Genomic DNA, 27557 nt, shown 5'->3' with positions numbered 1-27557 from the left:
TTGTTAGAATTTATTCTCTGGTTCAGACGGGGCGAACATAGCCGCAGCCCTAATATTAACGACTTGAAATGATTTTCTTCATGTTAAAAAACCACAAAATTTTCTACTGGCACTGGAGATGATCGAAATTAGCAGTCAGACCTGCGAGTTAACCTGACACACCAGATGGTTTGTCACACAGAACCATCTGGGAAGGGTTCGTTGGTAACCGCTTGGAAAAGAGCAGGCGCTTTCGAAGAATATTTTGGCAGGTGGTTGGATGCACCATCTGTCTATCACTGTCTCTCATTGGCTAACTTCAACCAATCAGATTCTGCATCATTCCATTTTTTTTTTCACTACAAGTGGAGGCAGTTGGTTCACCAAGCTCTTTCTGAAGCCAGTCAGGAGAAGAGTGAGAATGTCTTTTCCATCGAGAAAAGCTCTAAGTGCCGTTCTTTGCTGCTCTTTCATTGAAGAAATACTCTCTAGTTCTGATATAACTGATGCTATAACAGCAAGTATACTAACCTCTTTAGGAGCTGCCATTGTTGTTAACTAATTGCTTCTTGCTGTTGTCACACGCCCGTAGCTGCCAGTTCTTCCTCCCTCATAGGACACTGATTGGTCCGAACCACTGTTGTTCAACCATAAGTGAATAGCTTGGAGCCTGGCAAGGTGACGTTTACAAATCACTCAGATGGTCACAACTGATGTATTCTTCATTAACATATGTTCAGTTATCATACAAATAATGAATGTGTATTTAATTGGGTTTGAATAGACAACAAACGTGTCAAAACAATACATGGCTTCTGTGCAAAGTATGATTAGAAATATTATTTGTATTGTAAATACTATAGAAAAAAGCCTGTACTGTGTGGTGTATTTCAGTGTAATATAATAAAAATAAGAAGTCCCACAAAGATTAAGGACACCAAAGCTGTATTGATTTGCAGTATAATGTAGAACTCATTTTCCAGCCATTCATACTTCAAGCCAGTTACAGAAGTAGAAGACGATGGATATGAATGTCTTTGGAATACAGAATAGGGCCCCTCCCACCACAGATGTTTTACTAAATTATTTATGTCCTTAAAAAAGCTCAGCACTAAATTCTAGTCTCTACACCAGCTCTGAAACAATGACCAAACATTGGACTACATCAATAGTCAACATACAATTATAACTTCTGTTTCCACTTAAACCAGTGATCGACCACTGAACAGCTGCTTTTTGGTGTGATATACAGCACCAAAAAAAATGCATTTTGGTGAAGTACTGAATGCTGATTAAGTATATTATAATAATATTGTACTTGTATTTGTATTTATTTGTACTTTGAACTTAGTTATCATCTTTTTGTGAAAAGAATCATTCTTGAATCTGAGAACTGAATAAGACCACACACTATACAATCACATAATAGCTGCTGTTAGCCATTAAACAAGTTACTGGCATCCTTTCTTTCAAGTAAAACCACTGGCATCTTAAGCTGTATAATTGTTGAACACTTATATCTAATCATCCTCTGTGTGTACTGTTGTTTCCCCGCTGTGCAACTGCATACTGCAGAAGATTTTCCTCAGTGAGTCAGTGAGAAAGATTTTTAATATGTATATCCAGTGAAAAGAAGAGTGCTACCTTAAAGGTGTAATTATGTAAAATATGCAGTTTTCCATTTCATTTTATGGTCCACAGCTGATAGAAACTACTTTAGTTGCTTAGAGTGTCAGTTGGAAGGCCCCAGTGTAACTGTGAAGGCAACTATTGGTTTAATGGTTTATGGTGGTGAGAAAAAGCAGAAAAAAGAAACGTGGATGTGGTGTTTGGGCTGACGGGGCTCTGTTCGCTTATTGTTAAATAAACATTTACACATAACATTTAAGGTGTACAAAGATTGCAGATAAGGATTATTTAAGAGATCTTTATAGTTAAGAGAAGATGGCCGTCACAACTTTTTGTAGGCTGACTCAGTTTATTCTCAGGACATTCATATGTAGTGTATATATTTTTATTTATTTATTTATTTTTGCCACACTAGCAGCATTGATCTATGCATGGTGGTACCTTGGTTGGTTGCTCAATCAGTCCACCACTTTAGTCTACACTGAAATATCTGAAAAACCATTGGATTGATTGCCATGAAATTTTTGTACATTTCTTGACATTCGTGGTCCCCAGACGACGAGTCAAACTAACTGTTTATTCGCTGACTTTAACTCTTAACGTCACCATGAGTTGAACATTTCTTTTTCGTAATGACATGGTGATATCCCCACATATTTAGTTGAACTCACGTGATCACATGATCGTATATATGCACAACATGATAGTTGTGCATATGGTTGCCTGTACACAAAGCCTGTGACTTCACCTCAAGGCTAAAGGCCCAACTCGCAAATCTCTGCATCCTCTTTCCGCTCTGTTTTTATTCTGAAAGTCGTGGCTGGAAGTTTTGATTCGTATCTTTCCGCCACTTTGATGCTTCTTTCAGATGTTTGTCTACTTGATGCCACATTTTGCCCACAATGCTGTCTTCTATTTTACGACTTGTGTCACAACCAATCACACTTTAATTTGTATGGTGTATTTGTTTAGACAGCACTGTCACTTATATGTAAGTATTTTAATCAGAAAGGTAACAGCAGCGCTGTTATTTATATGTAAGTATTCTAATTAGACTTCAGTCGCTGCCCCGCTTGTCCCACGTCCTCTCTGATGTTCTAAAATAAGAGAAGAACATCATAAGATCTACATAGTAAATATTGTAAGCATGTTTGCATTTGGCTCAAAACCACAGTGCCTAAGTAAAGCCTCAAAGAGCTTTAGCAGGGCTTCTTAATCTCACTTATTCCAGCATCTTCAAGCACCTTGGAATCCAAGACACAATCAAGCCAGAAAAACTCTTGGTTGGAATGAAACATGCTTCATGCTTTACTCTTCACATTAGAGGGCTGCTCATTGTGAAATGACCACCAGTCGAACTATGTTTCCAGTGGTTCTGCAAATTCATGAGCTCTCACTGAAAGCGAAGAAAAAAGAGGCGTTGATGGTGAACATTGTGAGAGATTGGGATGATGACCATGAGCATGCTTTAATGGAGCTTATGGCAGGAATAGTACATTTCCTATATTATTTCTAAGGTACATTTTTTTAAAAAAAAGAATGTGATTTGCAGCGCTGAATGATGGCTCTCTATGGTAAGTAGGAGATAATGCTACAGGCACATGGGAAGGCTGAAGGACAGGAGCTCTCAGGACTGTCAACCTCAGAGCACAGCCAGGCCCACTGGGATGATGAGCTAATGCAATCTCTCTCCTCGCTGTCCTCTGCCTCTGATCCTCTCCTCATCCTACCCCACACTTTACTCGCCTTCCTTATTTCCTTCCCTCCATGTCTTATCCTCCTCTCTCACTCTTGTCTCTTTCTCCTACCTTTATTTTATTCATTTTTTTTTCTCCCTGAGCCTTTCTCTTTCACCCTCTTATCCTCCTCCTTCTGTATCTCTCCTGTCTCCCCACCACCAGCTTTGTATTGTAGCTGCCAGGAAATGAGAGAGGCACTCAATTATTGTGCTCATTGAATCATTAATGTCAAGGTTGTGGTGTGTTCTGTTGGCTAACAGGCAACAGCTAACAGACAGTATGCCTAGTAGCAAATCTTCTGCTGTGTGTCCCAACAAGACAGACATGGTTTGATATGGGTCTCACTGATAACAAAGCCTTGGATGAAAATCATGGTGGACACAATGATAAGAGCAGTATTAATGATGGACCTGGCTAGACCTGTATATACAATGATAGCGTGATTTGGGCCCGTAACAGCAGCAAGAGGAACATATCAGATGAGAGAATGACCAGGCAAAGAGACTCATTACAATGTAACCTTGTAAACCTGCCTCTTCTGCGAATATGGCAGAGCTTTTATGCTACTTAAACACACATGGAGGATTATCTACTGATCACATGAGGCGGTGAGGGTACAAAGAGCTGGTGCTTTGACAACGTGTATTGCAGTTATCAAGGTATAAAATGGCATTTGCAATATAAATTTCATGGTTTATAAATTTAGATTGGATTGGATTTATGTTCATGCGTGGTGCAATATTCCCCAACAACTGTTCCTTTTGGCCTGTGGATATTGTGGCGACAGAAAAAAAGGTGCAGCAAATGTTTTAGTGGGAATGAAAATTGCATCATGTAGTTTGCTAAAAACTCAGCTGTGCCTCCACTGAACGGTAAACAAAACCCTTTAGCTCACACATTGCAAAAGCATTTACAAGGGATTGACTGAATAAAGTCAACTGGGACTGGCTCCAATCCCACTGCAATCCTTAAAAGAATAAGCCGCATGGCTAATGAATGAATGAAAGAACCAATTAATGAATGTGATGGCCATTTTTGAGGAGGTAGTTTGTGGTGTTTTGGTTTTGTTTTGGTTTTACACCCACTACTGTGCTGTTTTGGTTCAGTCTCACTGTTGTCATCGGTGTTGTTTTTGGCCACAGAAAGAGCCTTTTTCAGCTAAGAAGAAGAAAAAAAAAACAAAAAAACTGAACCCCACTCAGCACCACACGGCACACAAATAAATATAGTGACTATGCTGAACATAGTGCAGCATATAAAAAACCAGATTTAAAAGAAGAGTGAGTATTGAGCTAACATCCATCAGGTGGCTAAATGAATGCTAATAGTGTTTCACATCTGCTGTATATGCAAATAGGCTACTGCTGACAAGTTTGCCTTATTAGCAAGTGCCGGTCAAACCTCAGAAGATGAAAAACAATGAAGGAACCATGACGGATGCGTGGCATTAATGTTTGTTTCTTGTATTAATTTGAGCAATGGCAGTTTTGTCATCGCTCCTCAGAGAAACCGATGGTTTCATCTGCCGCAATTTTTCATCTCTTCAGTGGCCGTTTAAGTCATATGCCTCGTGTTCAACATGATTCATTTGCTAAGTCTGTTTCCATTGCGCTTGGGGACATTTTGCTTTTATTGATACACCAACTTTCACACCTCAGACAGGTGTGAAAACCTTGTTGCGATATCTCAAGATTTTCTAATTTTCGTTGTTTCCCCTCACGTTCAAATTGAACATTTCCATAAAAACAGGTGGATGCTTCTATTGTTGAGTTTTGCTGAATTTCATTGGATATTGTAATGCTCCTATAAACACAGTGTCTGTGTTTTTTTTAATACAGCAAATTTCCTTTCTTTTAGTTGTAGGTTCTCTATTTCTATGTTATTCTGATTTCTGTTTCAGGATTAAAGTGAACAATCTTTATACTAACAGGTAAGACTTGCTTCCACCACCATGGTAATAGGCACACTGTCAGCTCTTTGGCTCATCTCCAAGCTTCTATTTCCTACCACCTACAGATATAAGGAGAGGTTAAATGAGCACAGGTCTGCCCCTTTGTCCTGATTGAGCCTCTCCTGGCTCTCTTTGCCTCTTAACCTGCTGTCAACACCAAGCCTGCTTTTTCTGCTCACTTGCCTCAGTGCAGAAACTATACATCATGACAGCAGAAACACCCCATTCACAAAAGGAACATATGCTTGCATGCATGGTTGGCTGGCCACCACAGCATCTTGCCACATGAAGTCGCTTTGTGTTGTCATGTTGCGCTGAAGAACTTGAGAAGGGCTCCTCTTTTTTGCTGTGTGACCCCTGTGTTGACTTTAACTGTGTTGCCGGCTTTGCCTCATTCAAATCCATGAGGAGATTGACACAGGGCTACTGTAGGTCTGAATGTGACATAATGTTTTGGTTATCTTAAGTGAATATCGTGGGGAAAAAAGTTACGAAAACAAATGTGCTGCATTCCCATTTTACTCTATTCAAAGTTGTTGATTCTGTTTTAGTGACATGCGACTGCTCATTATCAAAGATGTAGTAGTAATAGACCTTGATTTTGATTAGTGTGTGCATATTATATGCTTTATCATATCCATTTAAGGCAAGTCCTATTATTGAAAAATTGATAGAATAACAGAATAAATTTAAACACAAAAGAATAATGTGCTTACACCCACAAATCTGATGCCTCTATATTATCAGGTTTTTCCATCATTTAGAAATCAGGCACCAGGCAACAATGGTTATGAAATCATGGCTTGGTTTGCAACATTTATAGTTATTGCTTATTGTTTAAAAAGGAAAAAATTATAGGTTGCTTTCTTGGCTTAGGACTCCAGTGACTGGAGCTTTTTTTTATTATTATTTTATTTTTCTGGTTCTCTTCAGCCATTTGGCAACCATTGGGGTGTGGCAGCTTGTTGCCAAGGTTGGCAATTGCCGGTGAAAGAGACTGCTTGAAATTCAGATCGAATTCCCCCCAAGCTGTCATTTGATTTAAATATATTCAAATGGATGAAGTCTTCGAATCATTGGTTGTGTGCTTACTCAGGTAGCACTGTCGTCCAACAATACTTGCGGGGCTTCAGCCCCTGAAAACAGAGTAACTCTTAAATGTCTAAATGTCAAGATGCTTTTCACATCTACACATTTGCCCGAAATAACAAAGCATGAAACAACTAAGCTCATGTTTTCCTCTTCAAAAATGCCCCCCACACTATGACTTCTAAAGAGATGATGACATGATGGTGAAAACCTAATTACCAGTTTTGTCACATACAGAAGAGACTACTGATGTTTTTTTGTAGGTGCACCAAGACTACCCTTAATATTACACTGATAACTTATACGGAACTGCTGCCAAAATCCTGCTTGGAACTGGGACAGAACACATCATTACCCACTCCCTCATATAACAAATTGCTTTAGACTAGCACTGCCTGTCTGGGTCCTGTGCCTCAACCGAGCTCGCCCTGTCATTTCTAAAAAGTCAACAGATGGTAGGACTTTCTCCCTCACTTCCCTCATGTCATGGAGTGGTCTGTGGTCTGTCTACCTATCTCAAGGAATCACCCACAGTTTCTATTTTTAAGATGGGCTCAAAACACTACTTACGTAATCTGTACTATCACCCTTCCCCTCCGCAACTCTGTGTGACCTTGCATGGCTGTGCTGCTCACCCCACCCACATCACCACCTAGCTGAAATGAAACATTTAGAGTGAAATGAAACTGCTGGATTACAGTGCCTCACTCTTGGCTCGGGTTTCTGCATGGTCTCTCTCCACCTCTCTTTACCCTGTGCAACTCATGCCCTCGTCTGTGACCTTCCCAAATTGACGCATTTCACTTTCTTCCTGTTTTACCCACCAGCCTCTAGGGAGCCACACACCCTCATCTCCGAGCTGCCTTCAGCCCTACTCAGGGCTGCAGTTTGCGTCTTATGGTAGTGTTATGTCTCTATCCTTGTACCAACCTTTGACCACCTGGCAGCAATTGCTCCATGTCCTAGCTCTCTAATTACAACTTATTCTCAGTGCAAGGGTTGCAGTCACTACAGATGTACCATCACAGCATGGAAACCCACCTTTTCAGAAGGCCGTATTTTCAGTTTCCTTCTAAAAATATCCTTCCCTCATACACTTCCTTCTGCAGTACAGTGCTTTCTTGTACATACTTCCATCCAGTACACATAGTATATATGTGTAATATATATACAGTATATATATATATATATATATTTTTTTTTTTACAAATTCTGTACCTTTATATTGATCAGCTAACTCTATTGAAATAAATTGGCTATTAATCAATTCTACTCCAAATTAAATTAACGTCAATTTTATACATGTATTGCCTGAAGATTTTTAAATTACATAACCTCACATAGCCTTGGTAAAGGTCTCACCCTCTCTGCAACTCTCTGCTTCTCCAAACGCCTCCACTGTGTCATAATCAAGTGGCTAAAGGCCAAGGTCAGCAGCTTTTTTTTTTTTTTTTTAAATCGATACAGCTTTCTACTCAGGCTGCAGAGCAACTGACATGCCCTGTATGTAAACAAACCAAATTTTTATGCTTCAACTCTCCTCCCAATATAATTGAATTGTAAAACAAAAACATTAAATTGTGAAAATCAATATCTCATTGTATGGGTCATCCTTAAACAAGTGAATAATCCAACAACAACTAATCCAACAAAAAAGGAATTAGTGGAAAATTTTCAGCCAATTTAGACAGCACTACATGTTACTACTGTGACTGTGTATCGAGTGCTTACATAATTTGAGTGGCCGACACTCAGTAGGCCACTGTGCCTAAACGCATCTTGCGTAGAAACAGATGGAGAGTTGAAATTGCTGTTGCTGGACTGCCAATGCTATTTTCACTACACAGCCTCTGTATGCATAATGTCAATGCCAATTAGCACTAAACGAAGGAAAGCTTCGCTGAAGTGTGTATTGTTCATTTTTCAGGTACTTGGTCATAAAACTAGTGAACAAATTAAAAAATGTTTTCCCTAATAATGGCGCCAGATAAAAAGTTAAGGGTTTAGCACAGTTATTATGCCATGCTATATCACTTATCTGCTGCTATTTGTTTTTTGTTATATCCAAGTATTTACATTGTACATATTATATTATTATATTATTTGTCTTTTTTAAGTATTTGATATTCTCATTTTACAGTTTTTCTCACTGTACATGTTGCTGCTGTAATACCGAAAATTTCCTCACTGCGGAACTAATAAAAATGATCTTCTTATACTTCATCCTGAAGGGGACATGAACGTCTAACCTACACAATTTCATGGCAAACCATCCAATAGTTGTCAAGACATTTCACTCAAAACCATAAATGCCCACATGGCACTAGAGCAAAGTAAACCAACCAATTAATCAACCAACAGACATTTGTAATCAAATTATAGCTAGATAGGTAATTGGTGATGCTGTAATACATAATACTATCATAAAAGAAATTAAATCTAAATAATTGATCCACTTAATCCGTTTCTGTTCAAACACTGGAAGTATAAACATGATGCAGAAAGCAAAGCACAATTCTTTAGTTAATTTGAAATATTATGATTCATGTTGGAGCAGTGTTTTTTGTTTGTTTATTTGTTTGTTTTGTTTCTTTTCTTTTTAGTCATATGTTTCAAAGATTCAGACACAGAACCAAAGAATCTCCCCCATTCCCAATCTGGAATGGCTTCCATTTCATTTGCAGAAATGGAGCAAAAATAAACAGCAATGAACGGGGCCTGAATGGAAACAGGCATGAGAGAGATGTGAGGCAATGATTCCAGCTTTGAAGAAAGGCTTCTAAGAGCCCTCAGCTCCTTTCATGTATAATAGAGCAATAAAACAGGCACTCTCTCAAGCAGGTACTGTATTTCATTACCATTCCCTCTGGGCTAATCAGTATGCCCTCAGGAATGATTTCCCCATGTTTACCCAAACACTGCAAAATAATACTGACAGATGCTGTGATAAAGAGGGTCAAAAATGGTTGAGATTATAGGGGGAATTTCATTGTGTCATTGCTTTCTTTTACTGTGAGAAATTATTCAATCGTAATGCCATTTTTAAAGCAATGTTTCATCTCTCTTGCTACTCCAGTAAAGTAGCTTTATTCTCATTTTAAGCTATTTATTAGTCTGTGTATTTTCTCTACGAGTGAGAGAAATACAGAGAGACTTTTTTTTTTTTTGCGGGATAAAATCAATAAGACAATTCAAGTACAAAGTGTACAAGCCTAGTGTACAAAAGAAAGTGATTACAAGACTGCCAGCTGATGATGGTACCACCTGCCAGGGGATGTTGTAGAACTTCAAAATTGTACTGACTGGCCTAAGGGGTGCTGTTTCATTGATTTAACCATGCGACTTTGTGAGAATGATGCATCTCACCGCTGCAATCTGGCCCAGGCTGAAATAACCCCCTGCCTGTAAAGTCCTCTGAGTTGTCATCAGAAAGGTTACCGTTGCATGGTACAAACAACATTTATCTGTACATTTCTATACATTACTCATAGAAAACATGAATGGCACTATTTTCTTCTTCTTCTATCAGACATACTGTACTTAATGTAAATGTTGACAATAATTTCTCTGAGAACTGTTGCAGCAATTTGTTATGACAGTTGGCCCTATCTGAATTAATGGCTTCTGGCAGCAAAGAGCTCCAACCACAAAGAGAGAGGTGATGAGTAATACATTCATCTCAATGTAAGTCATCTTGAACTATAAGATTTTCCGAGGTGGCTGCGGTTACAGAAAGGAGAAGGAGAAGTTGCATTATAACAGTTTTGGCGAGGACCAAATTGCTCTCAGTGATGCTCTCAAATATGTTTACAAAACTCAAATTGGTATTTGGAAATTCATTACTCAGTGCTAATGAGGAATCATTATTTCCAGTTTTGTATTGCTATATGCACATCACCTCAGATTTCCTCAGATAGACAGATAGACTCCATTAGTAACTTTGTGGAGTGCAACCAACTTTGAATGACATTCATACACACCCTGTGTTTAGTCTTGTGCTGCTGATGTTTTGCTTGCCAAAGCTTTATTTCCTGAAGAGGATTGTTTAATAGATGCACTAATCAATATTTTTCTATTAAGACTGTGTCAAAAGGCAAATGTGGAATGTGGAAGGAGTCGTTTGTCTGATGAACCCACAGATACTTATCGTCCGCCTCCGCAGTGTCACTCAGGGTCATGGAGCATTTTAGTATCTTCCAGCTTTGATAAACGCACTCTAAGCTAGCAGCAAGCAACCAACTAGCTAGCTAGCTATGAGCTACAAACACATGTCTTGTTGTAATTCAAAAGGAATGCATTTACTTATTTACTTTATATCCACCTTGACTCATCATAATGAATCTTGATATTGTAATTAAAGCGCCTGTTATTCATTTAGACTTGAGTGATCAGGACACATTCATATGTAGGCTATGAGAGTAAGATTTTACTGACTGGAAAATCCCTTTCAAGCATCACAGCGTTGTCCTCGGTCCCTCTGTCTTTTAATGTGCCTCAGAAAAATATTACGCTAACCTTAACAACCCATGCACTTTCCCCTTCATGTTGCTTTTGGTCTTTTTTACACCCTGCCATACACCACTTACACTTCAGACAGCCCAGGCTGGCTTTTAAGTTACAGGTGATGACTGGCAGATTTGGTTTGAAGCACAGGCCCTCAGATTAAAAGACAGTTCCAGTTAATAAAGACTTTATGAACTGTGTTCAGTTAATGCTGTCATTAACAGTGCATGGGTGATTGACTGGCACCCTTCTTCACAAACCTTTGCCCCCATTACAGTTAGTCTTGTTAGTGAAATTGCGTGCCACATGTGTTAAATATTCATCTTAGCACATTGGATATTTCCATGTGTATTTGTCCATATTGTCAATACTTGTTTACAATTTATGAGCATTTTTCCAGGGTGACTAAATGCAGCAGGGCCCTTCACACTGAGCTAATGTGGGAAGAGGTGGTTTCCTCCATGATGAACTGCTACAAAACTGATCCCATTATTTCCAGGCCTGTGCCTGGCAGCGACTGTAAAAGACATAAAGTCTTGGTGCTTAATCCTGTTAGTGCTGCAAACCTGACACCGCTTATTGGCTCCGTGGTAGTGTGTGAACATTCAGGACCTAACTGTTTGCCCTCTAAATATACTGTATGGAATTAAATTATTACAGTCATACTGCCATTACACTGATATGGACTGTTTACTGTAACAGGAGCAAAACATGATTTGAGAAATAACTTTGTGTGGTCTGATTAAGTGAATATTGTACACATTATAATTCAATAATAGCAACTTCAAAATGATTATAAATGAATGAAGAAAAAAAAAATGTTAGGGGAACATTCCTGAAAGTCATGATCAGTGAGGAGGCGGTGAATGTTTTAGCATATCTATTTTAATTCTCCTTGATAGAGGGCGGTTGCTGATGACAAACGGAGTGAAGTTACTTGTCAGCCTGGGGGATCAGAAGTAGCTGTGGTTTGACAGGTCTTTGTCAGGACTGGGATCGGGGGACCACACCTAGAGAAGGGACACCAATGGTTTAAGGTGGAAACCGGAGTGGAAATAGGACAGCAGTACTCACTGTGGCGGAGAGACCACATACTATGTCTGCTGAAATGGCTATTTGTCAGATACGGTAGCTTGAAAGACGAAGCAAACGTTGGTCAGCAGTCACTTTGAAACCTTATCAAGGTCCTGGAAAGTCAGAATTTCACTGTTACTGTACAAACTTGTACTGAAATCACCAACAAAAAAAAACAAAAAAAAAATCCAGGAAGAGTTTGTTTATTAATTGAAAGAGAATTGGAGGAGATAGTTTGGTTAGAAGCAACAAAGAGGTTCTTGACCAACAGTTTTAAGACCGCCCACTTTGATGCAGAAAATCACAACATCTCACTTGAAAATAAGTGTCCTATTGCAGAGTATAATGGACCAATCTGCATGGTAATGGATATATTTGGAACGGTAAGTGAGGAGTTAGACAAAGCTGAAATGGGCTGTCATGGTTTGGTAATTGTGCCGGGGAAAGCATACAATTGCTTCACATGGAAAGATGAATATAGCATTCAAGAACAGGGAACTCTTAAAGACAAAAGAGGCTTGTCTGAGAATATTGACTTTTGGATAAAACAGGGTTGTGAGATTTGGCATTCGGTTTGCCTCTTAAACTTTAATGTGTGATTTCGCTTACAATACTAACACTTCTACGACTTATTTCGACCCTGGGAAATATGACACCAAATGTAAAACTGTGAATCTGAATTCACGCCCTACTATTCGTACATACATACATGTTCTATTTACAAGTGTGTATAAGGCAAAGCAAAAGATCCAAATACTGCTCGAGTGCAGAAATGTACTGTATACTTGTAATTGTATTATGTGTACATTGTCTAGTGCAAAAAGTTATTCAAGTAGTAAAATCAAAACATGTGTTAATTGAATGGTATAAATAGGAAACACATATAGCTATAGAAGGGTAAATTGGTATGTGTGAGCATGTTGGTGTGTTCAAGCAGAGTGTTTCATGCTTAATCTGCTGTCAGTACTTGCACATCTAATCCCCATAATAATGTGTTTAACAATACATGACCTATACCCGTCAGTGGGCACTTTGGTAAAAACCTTGAGGCATAAAGTCACACCAGAGACAGAGGAATCTTATCTTTTAGTAATGTTACATTTCAAGGAGTCAATTTTGCAGCTTAAATAAAAGATGCGTGTATTAAAGTCTAGACAAGATAAAATAATATATTTTAGCAGTTGGACAAGCTTTTTCATCCTTCCCTCTAATGATGCATAGAGTGTCCAAGTGTTAATATAGTATATCTTCTCCGTCTCTCTTAGACTCTTAGACCTGCATATGTCTCCAGTTTATGTGAAATCATCAACCACAGAATCAGAATCAGAAAAACTGTATTGATCCCCGCACGAAAATTGCTTTGTTACACCTGCACGACACGCAGGAAGAGGAAGTAAATAAGTAAAAAGGTAACAACAGCACAGCAGTGGTGGAAAGCACTATTAGACAAAGATTGAAACTCAACATGTGGCAGATAGGATTCATCTACTGCTAAATTTTTTTTATTCCTATTATATAAATTCAGTAGATAATGCTGTTTAGCTGTGAATTTAGTTTTAAACGCCTGCCCAGCAGCACCAAAGCAAAAGAGATACAGAACAAACTTATTCCCATATTTTACAACGAGCTTCAAAGTTGCCTATATGGCTTTGTGTACAAACCATCTGCGTTTGCCTGTTTACCTGTCATCTGACTGTTTAATCTTTTTTTCATGTTGTTTGCTGTTGTCTGTTCCCTTTGTCGCATGCCAACTGTAATCTTGTCATCAAGAAAACTGCCTTTCTTCTCTGTCTGCCGTGCCCTGGGGTCTATGCTTGTACCTACGCTGGGTATACTTGTGTCACGTTTTCGGTATGAAAGCAGAAATTGCCATGAAGAAAGCCATGAACTTCAAAAGTTGGGGTGAGCACTGACAGTGTTGCACAGGACTGATTGTGATTATAGTTTTGAGTGTGTTGCTGTCTGTTTTCACTGATGTGTGGGACACGTTGTCATTATTGTGTCATCGGAATGAAGTGATTGACTGAAAGTGAAAACTGCGCTCCGTGCAAATCAAATATTGTGAATCATCTAGAAAAAATAACCAGACTGCAGTATTTTTTTATTTGTTGGATGGGCTCCAAAGTGGGATGAACACACTTCATGTGTAACATCGATTAATCAATTAAACATTTTGTGAGACTATCAGCATCAAAGTGCCCATTAAAAGACAACTGTTCTCATCAAATTAATATAGCTTGATTTTTTGAACGGAATGGCCATATTTCATATAATTTGGGGTAAAAACTACAAAAAGCTTTCAGTGAATTATTCATGAATTGCTGATTCACTGTCAAATTTAATCAAACAGGATCTAACTAAACATTCATAGATGCACTTTTAATTAGGTTGAATGATGTTCCTGCTGAGTGAGAACCTGTTTTATCATGATAGATCCCTGTTCTCTGTAGGCGTTCGTCACACACAATCCGAACCAAGCTGTGTTCAGTGCTCTCTGGCTTGTTGACAGACAGTTTTCCCACAGATGAATGGGCGATAAGATGATCGCCTAGAAAATGCGATGCCAGACCGATGCATTACACAGATCAAACATATACTTTAGTGAGGCGTGACCAACTGCATACTGAGTGTTTTTATTCACAACTGAACTACACAAAATAATCGGAGTCATATTTAAAACAAAACAGTGCTGTCACTCAAAGTTAAAAACAAATCCAAACATACTGTAGTAATTCTACATATTTACGTGCATTCTTTCTCTGGGACACATTTCATGAGACTAAATATGAACACTTAAACAAAGCCAAACCCCAGCCTACAAATGCATAAAATAAGTCAAATATTTGGTAACACTTTATGATATAGTCGTATATTATATTAATTAGCGCTATTTTATGAATCAGATACCAAGAAAATACCTTCTAGTTTCTACTGTTTTTTTTAATGTAGGTACAATGGAAGAAAGCAATTAAGGCTATAGGGAAGAAAGAAGCAGAGGCGGTTCATGTCTAGAGGTGGCAAAATGTGTTGTTAATGTGCACGCACAGCATGTGGAATTTTTCATATGCATTAGTATTCTACTAATAATAGGCTAAAACATAACCTTTCAACATAACTTGACAGTCAGTCTCCTATTTTGCAGAACTTTTTTCGTCAAGTGGTTGAACGTTAACAATAACAAATGATAGGAACTCTTTCTGAGCTCATTTAAAAAGAAAAGGCTTTTTAGTAACCACATGCTCTGAGAGGGAATTACCAGATTTGATGTGCAGCAAAATATTTATCCCGCCTCCTACCCAAATTGGCGTAAAAATGGGGATGATGAAAATTATATATTTCTATAGAAACGCAGAAATTGCTTCACCAATTGAGTAAACACAATCATTTAGTTAAATTCTCTAAGCTGAAACAGTAAAACTTAATTCCGCTGTTCACCATTTCGTTTTCTTTTTTTTCTTTTTTTTCCAGTTACTGCAGCATCAAGTGATGTACAACTCCGTAGTAAAAGAAATTACCATGTTTTTCTTTTTTCAGTAGATTAGTGATTATTACTATGAAATTTCCATTTCAAACATCAAGTATGGTTCCCTTTAGACACCCTTCACAAACTTCATTAAAATGCTAGATCGAGCTTTACATGGAAATAACTTAGTTGCTAACACACAACAAAACATTAGCCAAAAAGAAGTGAAGGAAAAACCTGAAAAATGAAACAGGATGACAATGACAATCCGTAGGGTACGGTGGGGTCACTGAATGGTTTGATGAGTATGAAAATGATGTGAATCATATTCTATGGCATTTCACAGTCACCGTTGAACACCTATGGGAGATTTTGGACCGACGTGTTAGACAGCGCTCTCTCACCTAATGAGGAGATATCTTTCGGAACAATGGTTGTTTCACCCTCCAGTAGAGTTCAGACACTTGAAGAATCAATGGCAACGAGCACTGAAGCTCAGTGAGACACTTTATGTTGGTTTTTTCCTTTATTTCGTCACCCGTCTGTATCTTACTGTGGCATGTAAAGCACAACTAATTAAGATGAAACCGACGCTTCCAGCATTCGTTCTGCTTCAAAAACTTTTGCTGTGAGTGAGCATCAATCACAGTCACCCACGGTACAAATACTGTCCATTTGCTGAAATATGAAAAGAATGCTAAACACTGTAGCATTGCCTTTGTACATTACTGGTTAATATATTCTTAATTGATCAAATGATGGAAGTTATCAATCAATCACAGGTTAATCATTAACATTCTTAGTTCTGCATGGAGCACATTTGGGTGAATTGTTTTAGTGTTTTATGAAATATGTAATAGGGATTTCTAGTATTATGCCTCTCACTCATTGCTCATTGCATTGGTAGTGTTGGTACTTGGCACAGGATTACCAATCAAGTTTATCATCAACATCAGAATGAATCCAATAAAGACGAGCAAGCTTGAAAAATCCTCTGGGTTGCCAGAATGTTTCCTTTTTGCATCAGTTACACTCTTGTACACAAAATGGATTTTGTCATCGCTCTACTTTACTGCTCAGTGGCAATCACAGAAGCATATGAAGCAATATTTAACACCATAACCTCCTGTTGTTGATCTTTCTTCTCATGAGCTGCTGCATTTTGCTGAAGCTTCGAGATGTTATTGTGCATTTTACATGAAGTACGTATGTTGTTGCTGCAGAAGATGATCAGCCTTTGGTGCTTCTCTCTGTGCATGATTTTTAAAAGCAGAGCAGCAGGGAAATTGGAATTGCTCGGATCTGTAATTAATTCACTCAGGTAATACGGCGCATGTGATCTGAGGATGTTGTTGGCAACTAATCACACACAGAGAGCTTCGCGTTTGGGGCCAGATGTAATGTCTCATCTCTCTCTCCAACCTAATTACTCTTTATTTTACAAACAGGGCATCGTAAATAGCACTTACCCATTATTCTTTCTAATAACTGTGGTTCTCTCCTTTTCAGCCCCCCAAAAGAGGGCAAGCATAGCAATTACGGGAAAATCAATGGACTTAATCATTGTGGTGGAGGGTATTCTATGAGATTGTTAAGGTTTGGACAGAACACTAAGTGAATGCGAAAGGTGCACGACATGTTCTAGCCTCACCAAACATCACCATTAAACAGCATGACCAAAGCCTACAATAGAAAACAATGCAAAACAAGCATGTTTGCTGCCCTGGTTCACAGAGGTGCTTGTTTTGAGTACAGATAGTATTTTAACAATCTAAATTTGAAGTACAGGTAATATTAAATCAAAGGCAGGGGACTATAGCGATAATTGTCTGTCGGTTAATAATGTATATCGAAAGAAAAATGCTTCCCCTTGCTTTTGCTGCACTGCAACATGACTGAATACTCAGGAAAGGCATTTTGTTTAAAAAAAAAAAAAAAAGAAGAAGAAAAAAAGACGGCTCTCCTGAGTGTAGTCGAGGTAGAAAACTAGGGGTTGACAAGAAGAGACTGAAATGTTATCCCCAAGTAGTGAAATAAAAGTTTGAAATTAAAAGTATTTCATTGTGTTGCATTGAACAATGTGAAATTGTTGGAATAACCGTGGGAAGACATGACTTAAGCAACACATGAGAGATGCCAGAAAATTGGCCTTTGGAACGACACCAGACACACACATGGTTTCCTGGGCACAGACTAGTCAGACTTGAGTCTGCCATGTTGGTATTGTACATTTGTAGCCTGTGATGTTTTAGCATAATTGACAGAAGTCTCCAAATCATTCTGGCGCCGTGTGCTAAAAGGTATGTTTTTAAATTCTTTGTATAGATTTCCCTCTCTTTGACTAATGGGTACAACGTTCTGAGTCCTAATCTTCAGAGTATTGAATGTTGAAACCAAGAGGCAGATCCTCCAATTAAGTGTTTTTTTTTTGTTTTGTTTTTTTTTGTTTTTTTTTAAATGTCTAGACAGTGTTGACAGCGTTCCCAAGCTCTTATTCTGTGTCCTTCTCAGCCTACTCTATCTGTCAAACGAGCAGAGCGAGCCAGGTGACTGAAGCTGAACGACCACTGCTCCCGCCGCTGTAGGTGCTCGCTCTTGTTTGCAGCCATCGTGCTCCTCCGAAAAGCTGCAGACACAAGCTGTTTTCAAGCCTGATGAGCGGCGGGGAGGCCTATCAGGGACACACAGATCAAGTGGCGTAGGGGGCACACCAGGGACCGGTTGAAATGACCCGAGCTATACCAACATTTTTACGAAGTTAATGAGCTGATACATGAAGGCACAGAGCATAAAAGGACATGCGGAATATTGGCAGGATTCGCTCAGGTGGTCATGATGGATTTTAATTGTGGGTACCATTCTCTCACGCCGGTATTAAGATGGATATCATGAGCCTATATCCTGTATTTTCACCAGATCTCCCTCATGAATTCTACATTTTTTTCTGTCTCAGTCTGAGATCTTTTCTCAACCTCCGAATGTACATTGACACTGGTCTTGGTTGTGTAAAATAAGAGTAACAATAATATAATTTTTTGTAGCACTGTTGTAAAACAAGCTACAAATTTGCATCAGAAAATTAGAATACAAGACAAAATGGTTTAACAGTAACTTCCTTTTTTATTTTTTCTTAATTTCATTTAGGAAAATTTCATTTAAGAAAAAAAGGAAGAAACTGTTAAATTATTTAAAACAAAAAAAAGGTATGCAGTATACAGTATGTCCATCTGGAAGTAGACTCCCCGGGCAGACCTACAACATGCTGGAGGGATTACATTTTCCACCTGGCCTGGGAATGCCTTGTCTCCCAGGAAGAGCTGGAGGTGGTGTCTGAGGAGAAGGATGTATGGATTATTTTTCTTAGTCTGTGACCTAGACCAAAATGAGAAGCATAATTTTATAATGCAATTTTGTAAAATTCATTTTCTTTTACACCTTTGTTGCAGTTATTTAACACAGTTAAAGTGTTTTTTATTACTATTACTTGATTATTACCAGTTAATATATAAAGCAGGATCCCTCAGTAACTGTGTTTTGAGCTGTGGTCAACCCTGGCTCCAAAAAATTATGTTTCTATGCAGCTAAACTGCAACAGCAAAAATGTTGTGTATAGGAAACGTTATTGTGACCGCTGCCATTCATAAATGTAAGGCGCCATTCATATATAAATTATGTATTGCCTCTAAACATGAGCCAGCCAGCCATTATGCTTTCTACAAAATGTGTATGCAGCTGTAGTGTAGTTGTATAGAAACGGGCGGTAACAGAGAAAGGTCCCAGAATTCCGGAGGCAGCAAACAGCATCTCATGCATCTGTTTACAGTGCAACCAAACACACACGCATTGCTTTCATGAAGAGATCAGTCAATAACTGGACTTTTTCTGTCATTCCATGAGCAACTTTAATGTGACTTCATGCTGTAGTCTTCCAGGGCACAGTTGGTTACCTTGCTGAGAATTTGGAGGTTTGCTGCCTGTCGCCTGTAGCTCACTGTGGCCTTCACTAAGTAGTTAGCATAGTTTTGACTGCTTCACAAGGAAAGTTTCCTTGTGTCTCACCAGTTGAATGCTTTAAATGTGAACCAGCAGCGATAGGAAATGTTTGGTCTGCATTAACTTACTGTAATACAGCATTGAGAGAGTGAACAGTGAACAGAGAGATAAAATTAAACACTTGATTACATGCATGCATTATTTCTGGCGGGCTCAACAAAAACTAACAAAACAAGAACAAGAACTACAAAATAGAGAGGTAATTACAAAATGAAAATACATGGAAAGGCTATTGCTAGCATGAACAGTATCAAAAACAGAGTCTGGTTGCATGATAATTGTAAGCATTATCACTTTAAAGAGGTGTTACTGTTACTGAAATAGCACTTTAATCACCCGTAGGTGTATTGGAGATCAGTGCTCCCTGCAAAATGAGATGAGAACATTGCTTTAAGGTGCAATACCCACAAAAAGGAAAAACACACAATTAAATCAGAACCAACTGATATGCGAATCGAGTCCAGATTGACACGACACTAACTGGAATTACTGAAATACATTTTGAGTAGCCTCAGCAGGGTGTTTATAGCTAGGCTTCCATATGTTTTTATTCGGAGCTGAGAAGAGGGAAAATATTTCACGGGACTTCAAACCTTCGAAACAAGATCTAACATAAAAATGCCGCAGTTATACAATCCAGTATGCGTTACTTAACTGAATTTAACATCTGCCAGTAAACAGAAGAAAACACGTGACTTCAAAAAATATAACCAATTCAGCAACAGCAACAGTGGATGCCATCATTACACAGATATATGCTATATATTTGATTTGTTGCACCCTACTGCAAATGTATGTGTTTACATTGCTAAGAAGAAAGTCATGTATCACTGATATCCCATCACATTTTTAAGCAAGAAAGAGTTCTGATGTTAGATGCGCCACTTCTCATTCTGATAAACATACGCATTGAACTGTAAATCTGAGATGAGAGCAGCTGCAGTACAGTGAAGCCGGAAACGAAAAACAATGACAGTAAACAAAGATTAATGGCACAAGAAATTTCTACCTTAGTGTGATTATATAAGATAGAAGGCTTATCTATAATACAGGGCTCTCGGTGTCGCGCATTAACATTGGTGTACGACAGGTTGACACAAGCCGATTGTAGAGAATGTGTAGATGTTACATAATTTATACTGTAGAACTTGTGTAATGCATAAATCATTTGCTTAAGTCGTAACATTACATCATGTAGGTTGTGTTTTGATTCGAGGCAGCGCAGTCTGCCAAATGATTAAACTTAATTTTGTGTGATGAACTATAGCCTCACTCTCGGATCTTTTCCCCCAAATAAACTTGGCATACTGTATGAATCCCTCTCTTTCACTTGAGTGCTAATGGAAGAGATGAGTAAATCAATAATGCAACTAAGTATTTAAGATAATCCAATTCTAGGCACTACTTTGAGCCAGCATCTTCTTTGAGAGGCAGCAAAGCCTGCAACAAAAGCGAGAGGATATTTTCTCTTCTGTGTTACAGCTTGGCAGAGTCTTACTGAGAGAATGGAGTATGGAGAATCTTAAAAGTGACTAAAAACCAACCTTTTTTTTTTTCAAACCTTTATAGGACATTGACTTTATAGGGAATGCTGGCTGCCATGTTAGATAGAATCACATAAGAAATTTCACTGTTATTTATGGGAAATAATAACATTTCATCATTGTATTGTACATTTTGTTGGTTATTGCACAAATGGAAATCATATACAGTGTGTTGATGCTGAAACGCAATATGACAAAGTCACCTGGACTTATTCTCTGTGAGAACCTTCTTAGGAAAATATACATACAACGCACTAACCTTTTTCCACTTTGTTGATGTAACGTTGACAATTATGTTCACAAACGCTTGCTTCATTATCATAATGCATTTCTAATTCAGGCGTTATATTAATGCACATATTAGTTTCTGAGGGAGACAAAGAGCTCTTGTGTTATAATTGTCTTTCTCTGCATGCATGAATACTGTATTAGAGACAAGGCCTCGGGGTCAGTGCTTGGTGCCATCCGTGGCTTTCTAGGGGACGGGACATGTGAAACTGGAGAGACCAAAAACAATAATAAAAATAAAAAAAATGGTGAAAGGTCATGGTTGCCTGCAGGTGGCTGTTTACATGACATCACACCCTGTGGCAAAGGGTCAGATCCAAGTCTGTCTGACAAATCTCCCAGGCCAAGGCATTAGATCTCCCCCATTTTCTACCTCCCAAGGATGAATGCACCAGTGAATGCTCAACTGATTTCCCCATTACAGCAGTTATTATCAAATGCAAAACAGCCCTATACGTGAATTGCTGGGCTGTTTAATGTATATTGAAAAGAGGGACAAATTCTGCACTATTGAAACTGGGTTTAGAAGTGTTCTGGGAACGGCTCTCTGCTGTCACACTCTGTCTCCCAAGTGTTTAGAAGTACAGCATTAGTTAAAGGCTTTTCATTGAAAGCCTGGTCATGAACAGCATTAGAGAATCAGTAGAATCCATTAAAATAAAGAGCACTATTTAAGACTAAATGAAATCTCGGCAGATCCATGGCTCTTTTAAGCGCTGCATTCGTTTAAGCTGTGTTCGGTGTTTGGCTGTGTTTGGTTAAGATTGCCTTAAAAAATCTAAACCATCAACCAAAGCATAAATGCATGCTCCCCTAGAGGATTCTTTGTGACTGTTACCAAAAACATCCATGCATCCACATTGGGTTTGCACTCAGAAACAAAACAAAAAAAAAAGGTGAAATTTGTATTCAATAATATAAAATTACAAGGCTGACAGTAGACAATTTTCTTGAACTTAATCCTTTTGATTGGGGCCAGCAATTGTGACAATGACATTCAGTGTGTGTGAGTGGTGACACCCACTGAAGCAAACAGCAATAATTCAGCATGAGATCAAGAAACATGTTGAACACAATTGAGCAAGAACCTGTGATTATGGGGCACACTCTGGAGTGGATTTCTGAGCTCAGATCATGCATGCAATTTTAAATAGTCACCTTAAAACATTTGTGGTAACCGCCACAAATGTGGTCGCCTGGGCAAATGATCCAAATGCATCCTTTTTCTGCTGCAGAGAAACATCAGCTAATAGTGCCTTCATTTTACATGTGAGCTCCACTGAGATCCAAATCTTTATGGATACACCGGCAGATATCTCTGGGCGTGTCAGCACGTCACTGTGTTGCTTCAGCCTGGGAGTTTGATTGACACTTCACATCTGCCTTAAGAATAATTAGACTGAGCATGTGATCGGGCTTTATGATGGAAAATTTCCCATAATGCACTGACAAAGTGAAATATAAGAAAACATTATCGTAATACTTAGACTCACTAATCATTCTCAATGACATAAATTATAGTAAATTAAAGTGGTTCGACTATAAAGCGATTGAGTGTGATTTTGTCTTTGGCTGAGCTCTGCACGTAGCATCAACTCGACTGTGACTATGCTTAAAAGACTCCTTTGATTTGTTGCCGTAGCTCTCCTTCACCTCGTGCACTTTCAGACTGGAATTCAGCAAGCGGCTCAATTTGTTGTCTGTCAGTGAAGTGGCATCACTGTAAAAAGTAATTAAAAATTGTGTTTATTGTTTTTAAGTTAGCATGTTTACCATGGAATAATGCAGATTTCATTAGTTTCCATTTTATCTATAATTCAAAACACAAAGAGTACATCTTTATTTAGAGACATATAATTGCTGCTGTTGACATGTTTATTCAAAATGTGCAGAACAAATGTAATACATTCACACAGAGGGGGAAGATATTACAGCTAATGAACCAACCAGCACTTACATGCTGTAAGACTGATTTTTTTTCTCTGTATTTTCTTGATGTTTTTTTTTAAGTTTTGTAAGTGGCTTCCTTTGTCAAACTTTCTTGATTCAGCTCTGTGTGAACACTTTATGAGTTCACACACATTCAGGTGTCCGAATCTGGGCGTTTGTGTGTGTGTGTGTGTGTGTGTGTGTGTGTTTATGTGGTCACACATGAGTGTGCTAAGGAACTGATGGGTGAGTCAGGCTGAGAGACCAGTCAGGCATGATTAGATGATGTGAAGTTTGGGTCAAGGTTAACGTCTTCTATCAGGCGCTGCTTAAATTGCAGAGAAACCCTCCACCAGTTTTTGCCAACATGGAGTAGACAGTGAACCCCCTCCCCTAACATGACCTTGGTTTCATCCATTTTTCATGAGACAGAATGGCAGAGGGAGGAGGGCACGCCAAGCTTGCAATAATTAGTCAGCCAAATCAAGGCAAAATTTAACCCTGTTCTTATATAGTGCTTCTATCCCTGCCTGAGTCCTGAGTGAATTTTATAGAGCTAAGTGAGGTGGTACATTCACTTTATCAAAGAAAGGTCTATGGTAGAAAATAGAAAATAAGAGAACATTTGCATACATGAATTTCAATATATGAGTAATTCACTCAAGCCTTTATACTTATTTTTAACATTCAAGATTTTTGCTCTGTGTTCTGTATGAAAATTAGCAATTTGTGAGGAGAAAAAATATGGAGTGGGATGCTTCTGTGCAAGCGAGAGACAGGGAGAGAGACAGAGAGAGAGAGAGAGAGAAAGAGAGAGAGAGAGAGAGAGAGAGAGAGAGACAGACCCACGCAAAAGGTCTTTGCAAAGCAGAAGCTGTCAACCAGGGATTAGTAGAATGAGCAGAAAACCAACAATAGGCAGCAGCTTATATACTTTAGAAGACAGGATTTCAATTTTAATCCACTATAAATGAGAGGGAAAAGCATAAAATACAATCGCCACTAGTGGGCCTAAATATCCACACTCACGAAGCTTATATTAAAAATGGGGAAGATGTGCTGAGCAACTAGGAGAGAAAGGGAAGAAACAGGAGGCTGAACAAAGTTGGAAAAAAGTTGTTTAATGTGATAATAATGGAGGAGAGAGAGAGAGCATTGATGAATATGGCAGGTGGAAATGAGGCTTCTTTTTTGCTGCAACTGAGATATTGTAATATACTGTACAAGACTTCACTCTGGCAGCACTGTGGGAACCAAAAACCAAGCCATACAAAGCAGTGACTCTTCCAGGTACAAGTGAAAGAAAGACTCAGGAGGCCAATAATGAATTATAGGCCTAAATCTGTTTTATATTCCACGTGGCCCAAACACATGCCCCTTTCGATTTTCAAACTCACAGGGCAAGCCTCCTCTTATCCCTGCATCGCTTTTTTTTTTCATATCAGCAGTAGGCTCTATTAGCCTTTTGTTCTTAAATAATAACCTTATACCACTGCCATCTGCTCGCTGGCCTGGTAATTCACGGAGAGTTGCAGCAATACCAAAACCTTCTGCTAGAGAATGTGAAGAAACAAAAAAGATGTGGAGAGAGAAGCAGGAGAATGAGGAATGACTCCATATCACATATTAGTGAATCTGGACAAACACTAATCCATTTTGAGTAAACAATCCTGTTTTTCTTGACTTTTAGAACTTATTTTATACTTTTCTGACAGATCAAAGAGCTTGATAGCTTGAGATAGACATTTTTCATCGGCTCTCATTGCGTTGATTCTCATCACCTGAGTGAGCTCATGCTCTCTGGATGGGAGCAGCGTCTAACTGGAAGAGAACATTTGGTAGGTTAGAGTAGGTTTGGGGTGCGGAGGGTCAGCACTGACTTCACATGGGGGAAAAGGTGTGACTCAGTATTAGCTGATGCAAAACACCTTGGAGATGCTTGAAGAGCAACTATGGAGATGCTGAGCTGTGTCATGCTGAGACAATAGACCAATCTGGGCAGTAAGCAGAAATAGAAAAGCTGTAAAGTCACATTTAACACTGTATGCATGTAAAAGATTCAACTTTTTAAGCACTTTTGCTAAGGAATTTATTCTGCAGAGGCATCGGGGAGAAAAACGGAACATAAAACACACAAGCATCTGAGCCATGAAATCTATTTTACTTTTCTAAATGTCCATTACTATTAAATCGTCATGTTTCAATTGCATTATGAGCCGCTTGCCAACAGAGGACCAACCAGGGACCACTAAAAGATTGAGCAATCTGCCTACATGGAGCCATTGGTAAAACACTACCCTCATGGATGTATTTAGGAAAAACCGGATACCATGTACAAAGATGGTGCTCCTTTCATTCCTATGAAAGTTGCTCACTGGGCCCATATGCCGAAAAAAAAAAAAAAGCCTCCACGGGCTTCCTCTGTCCTTCTCCAGCTGAGCCGATTGAGAGGATGCACATCTGAGGCTCCTGCTGGCCAAGCTGGCTGATTTCCTGTTAGTTCCCCACACATATGGATGGGATAAAATAACTTAATAATCGAAGCTTTTCGGAAAAAAGAGTGATTTCGTCGATGCTAATTTGTTAATGATTGAGTATAGGAAATATTTTGGGCCAGTGTGCGTCACGTGATGAATGGAGTAACAATACCCCATGTAGCCACTGTACTAAAACACTTCACAGCGCAGCACGCTTCCTGCCCACTTGCTCTTTTGCTATTACATTTCCTTGTGGAAACCTTAACAACATTATGTTTGCTGCTTTAAATCTCAAGCTAGCAAGTGATTTCTGTGGGTTTAACAAACTACTCCACACTGCACTTTCATGTCCAGACTGTGGAGGTCAGAAAGAATCGGTACTTTCATGTTGTTTTTTCCTAACTTCTCTGCCGTAACCAATTACAGACTAGTTTGTTGAGGCTTAATTACTTCTACATTCACACCAACTAGATTCAGCGGTCAGAGAGGGTGACTATGGAGCTGCTGATTAGCCCAAACATCTCTGCTTTCACTGTGCTGTCGGATTCAACTGTGTGAAAAGGGTTAATTGGTCGATTTGTTATTTGAGGTTTTGTCCATTCACTGTTTTACTCATAAAATAAAACCCGAACTGCCTGCAATAAGTGGGGATCAGGCAGACCAAAGCCAGAAAACGCCAGTAGCTGCCTTCACCACTAGCCTGATACAGAGTCCAGTCCTGCAGCTACAGGTGAGTCAAACCTGTTCTAGCCTAGGGTGGGGAAACAGAACAGGCACGTTAGGTTGGAGGAAGGCCATGCTTTCATGTTTTCGACATTTTGCCTGTGTAACACTATCAGTCTTAGAATGCCTCTCTGTGAGAGAAGGTCATATTGCATTTAGTGCATTGTACTCCAGGCTAGGTCAAGTGGACCTGAACATACCAGGGAATGAAAACTGAAACAAAACACAAAACAATCTATAACCACAAGCCTGATGCAGTCCCTCCCCACCCAACGCTCCCCTCCAGCTTGAGTCCCCCTGAGTCACTCTGGGTCATTTTTACTGTAAAGTTTTCAATTCCACAAAAACAGTTCTAAGAGAAAGAAATTCCAATACTGTCCTCACGGCACCATAAGGTGATGCACAGACTCAGATAGCTTCTGTTATGACAGCATGACATCAAGACTTTAGACTTGACATGGAAAACACCCCCGCTTTCAACTAAAATTTGTTTTCTGACATAAGTCAGCTTTAGAGAATGGACGCACTGGTTTCCTCAGCATAGCCGGGCATATCAGGTTCCATTAATGTCACTGTGAGTGCTAAACCACTCACTCCTTCCTTGCCTATTTGCTTTGGAATGTGTGTAAAAATTCTCCAGCCTTGCTTTTAGAGTCTCAGTGTGAGAGCATCTGTGTTCAGAAGCATCAGTATGTGGACCGATCAAGTTTTCAAAGTGACTTTTAAGTAATTCTGTCCTAAAATAACAGTGTACAGCCTCTCTTGATAAATGTTCAACTAGAATCCTCTCCTATCAAGCAGATATGGGGGTTCACTTTGTACCCAGGCTCCATGTAATTATCCTCTCTGCCTTTATATGTCTAAAACACTTTATTTAACAAACTTTTTTTTTTTTGCACAAATTACGATTTATATAGAAGCATTGCTGTGATACAACTTAAATATACTGTACATCACCTATATCTAATGTATATGCTGCCTCTTTAAGAATGTATCAAACTGAATCAGACAAATTGTTAATGCTAATCGTTTTTAATTCACAGAAAATGACAAATATTTAATCTGTAAGCATACCTATCGTTTCCATACAGCTCACAGTCCGTCTTGGTACGTTTA

This window comes from Seriola dumerili, unplaced genomic scaffold (genome assembly GCF_002260705.1).
Source record: "Seriola dumerili isolate Sdu_G_001 unplaced genomic scaffold, Sdu_1.0 BDQW01000219.1, whole genome shotgun sequence".
NCBI lineage: Eukaryota > Metazoa > Chordata > Actinopteri > Carangiformes > Carangidae > Seriola > Seriola dumerili.
This window is presented reverse-complemented; position numbering follows the sequence as displayed.